This window comes from Arachis ipaensis, chromosome B04 (assembly GCF_000816755.2).
Source record: "Arachis ipaensis cultivar K30076 chromosome B04, Araip1.1, whole genome shotgun sequence".
NCBI classification, from domain to species: domain Eukaryota; kingdom Viridiplantae; phylum Streptophyta; class Magnoliopsida; order Fabales; family Fabaceae; genus Arachis; species Arachis ipaensis.
In genome coordinates, this window is record NC_029788.2 from 14,444,145 (window position 1) to 14,447,983 (window position 3,839).

General features: G+C 29.9%; 1 long non-coding RNA gene across 1 annotated transcript; it reads right to left on the reverse strand.

The window, feature by feature from the left end:
- On the reverse strand, positions 1,961-2,811 carry LOC110270538. The gene is made up of 3 exons (XR_002360168.1): positions 2,698-2,811; positions 2,507-2,604; positions 1,961-2,402 (listed from the first exon to the last, which is right to left on the reverse strand). It is a non-coding gene; the product is annotated as an uncharacterized LOC110270538 (long non-coding RNA).

Genomic DNA, 3,839 nt, shown 5'->3' on the forward strand with positions numbered 1-3,839 from the left:
ACTTTTTGTAACTCTTTGCATACCATAAAATTTTTCTTTAAGAATTAGGCTCACATACGTTTATGTGTATAGAGGTAAAGGAATAAAACTCTTGTGTTTTATTTTTTCTATTTCCTTTACTCTTGACATACATATATTATATATACAGTATGAGATTTGTTACTGATTTTAAATTGAATCTCAATTCAAATTTAAATCATATCTTATTATTTTAAATTTGAATATTTCAAATCTATGAATTATATCATAACTTAATTTAAAACAGAATCAGTTAGAATCTCATCCAAATTTAGAAATAGAATAACTAATTATTCTCAAATCTCATTTAATATTCTCAATTATCATACTATTATTATATTCTTAGTGCTAGCAAAGAATACAATAATATTTCATTTAAATTAATATAATTATTTATTTGATCAAATCAAAATAATAATTGAATAATTCTATAGCAAAGATTAGAATACTTGTTAATGTGTGACCCCATAGGTTCAATTCTAAGCAGGTAGTAAATTAGTCATACTAAATTTATTAATCAAGGTTGGCATCTAGCAACACTCCTTAATGACCCGATAGTATGAAGTAATATATTTTTACTAAGAACCCGAGAAGAACAAAGTATAATTCATTCCATCTCTCCAGCTCTTGGTTAACCCTTATAGTATGGTTTAATTGTCAAACTCTAACTTGTTACCATTATTATAATGAACTGTGAATGACTTAAGAAACTCATTTCTTCATTCATTCAATCCCCTTGGCCAAGGTTTTATTCATCTCAGTCATTATAATCATAAAACTCAAACTCTTTATCGAGAGTTGACGGATTCCTTATTGACTAATCATTAATTCAACAAGTATTTAAATCATACCCAATATCTATTCAACTAGCACCCTAGGGTATTAGGTGTCTGGAATCAAAGTATAATAAATATATTGTTAATTACTATGATAATCGTAGGTCAAAGAAAACTCTATTACCATATTCATTTTGAGAATATCCTATTGACAAATATCCAGTAATTATAACCATTAGGAATTCTCAAAGTGAGTCAGTTCAATAGTCATATTTCTATATGCACCATCTATATATATAATTCAATAAATAAGATCTATTAGTCTTCAACCAATGAAGACCATTATATATATTTTGATATTTTTGGATTATAATATTCTTTTTAATAATCCTATGACCAAGAATAATTTAGATTAAATAATAAAAGATTTATCTCTCAATATTATGATCACTATCACAATGATAAATCACTAAATTTAATCAAGGACCTTATTATATTAATATTTTAATATAATAACAATACCAAATTATTTGACACATGATTGATTGGATTGTGGTCATACTACTTATTCTCAATAAAAACACAATTTGAAGAAAATAATTATATCTTTAAAAGAGGAGGAAAATTCAGCAGAAACAAACAGATGCTTGACTCTGGAATCTCCAAGCAAAATATCATTCGAAAATATATAAAACAGAAGGATTTCACTGTGCTTAACAACTTACACTCAAGGCGTAAGTTGTGGAGAAAAAGATGGCATAATTCAATAGACTACTCTTGTGTCATTCTATTTATCTACCATTCAATAGTAAGCAAAACCAATGACTAGCAGAATAAAAATAGTTAAGACTAAATATATATAAATGAGTAGTTTTTTATCTATTGCTAAGAAACTATTCTGTCAATAAATATACCTAAATATATATAAATGTATAAAATAAAGAGAGAGAGCAAGGATGATGAATGCTAAATATAATAGAACATGGTATAGCAGGAAAAATGTATTCCCCAACTACGAGAAACCAAGCTTCAACAGTAAGTATATTAAATTTATGAAGTTGACAGGTAATAATTGGAAACTAGATGGTAGTTTTTCCATTTTCAAACTTCAAACAAGACTAACATAGTAGTATCCTTCATAGAACACAAAGAGTACATACATTTCCCGTCTCACTTGGATTAGTGCTCTCAGATAAGAATTTATGCGTTTGCTGAATTACACTGCATATTGCACAATTAGTTTTATCAAAGCAAAACTTAGTAAACAGATTATTTTGAAAAAAAAAATCACATTGAAGAACTCAAGCTGACAATAATGATATCTTGGAAAACATATAGTTTAATAGTCCAATAGAGAAAACCCCAATGGGCATAAGCAGTTAAGCACAAGTTATTTCAACTGGAAGTGATTAGGTGCATTATTGTTAAGTGAATAGTGATCAAATTGTTCAGCAGTGTTAATAGATCATGTCAAAAGCAAGGGAATCGGCATACCTTGATAAACAATAGGCAAAGGTCAGAACAGTTGACAATGATCTTACAAAATGCAGAAGCCGTTCCTTAATAACCTAGCTAGTTTTTGTAGGTAGAATTACTGGTTCCAATGCTCTGAAATTAAATAAATATTCACTATGCAGAAAATTGATGCATATAGAAAGATATAATAAAGTATTCATCTTCTGATAAATTTTAATGTGCCATAACAACGAAACCTACAAAAGAGTATTGCTCCAGTCCATAAAAGTAATGGCCGAAGGTAAGAAGTTACTATATAATGTGTTTTGCTTTTCTTCCAACTATTATCACTCCTCTGCAAAATAAAGTAAGCGAATTAGACTTGCATATACTAATAGCTCTGAATCAGTTAAGATAAATATGAAGAATAGAATAACTGCAGTGTAACCTAGAAAAGCAATTTCCTTATCTGACATGCTAATGGACCAACACCCCATGTTGCAAAAATTATAATGGCAACTGAAGGCATCAACTTTAATATTACAGGATTACTATGTATCTGATTAATAGACCTGCAGAAAAGAAGGGGAAAAATTGTAATTGCATACCAACACCAAAAGGAATAAGCTAATAAAAGAGAACTCAAATGCATACACTTACTAGGCTAAAAACCACAAAATTTGTTGTTTATAATTCAATAACACATGATCCATATTGTTGTTGACAAATGAGTTCCCCTGAATTAGATTATTCTTCAGCTATGGTAATTTCATTCAATTAAAACTAAAAGAAGAGGTCTACAAGACTACAAGAAATATGGTCAAATTTTCAATTGTAAATTGGCATCAATCCAATAATGTGGTAGAAGGAAAACAAAGATTAGAACATGAGACACATGAAGATAGATTGGTTTGTATCATTGCAGAGGGGAATATGACAATGATCTCTTTCTATGCACTATGATAGCTGTAAAGTTGCTGTGTCCCCATCTTCGTTACTACCAGCTTTTAGGGCATTTGCTTTGATTAAAGCAGATCTGCATGAGAAACGAAACGCATCGAATCAAAATTAACAAAACAATTTGCATGGCTGAAATTAAGAGTGCAGTGATGAACTCGTTGCGAATGCTTACCCTATCCCTCACCAAATTAAGCTCCTGCAAAAATTAACATAACAGAATCATCAATCACCATTATCAAATCGCAAAACAAGAACAACGAAAGGAACGAAATGCTGAAGGAATAAACTGCTGAACAAGAGATAGAAGAAAGCCGAAATTGATGAATCAAAACTAGTATTAACTGAATTAAATTTCTATTATAGACAACTATAGCCACCATTCCATGAAATTGAAAAGAGGAATTACAAACTGGTCAGAGATTACGAACAACATATATCTTGCTGAATTATATCACACCATTCCATGAAATTGAAAAAAAGAATTAATTGCATGAAATTGAAAATCTAACCTCCAAGCGAAGAAAAATGGAGGGCTTCAGTTTCAGTTAATTAGCGGATTGAAACTCTAACCTCCAAGCAACAGAATCACAAAATTAGTGTTCGGATTAGAGCGGCGGTGGAGAGAGTGGC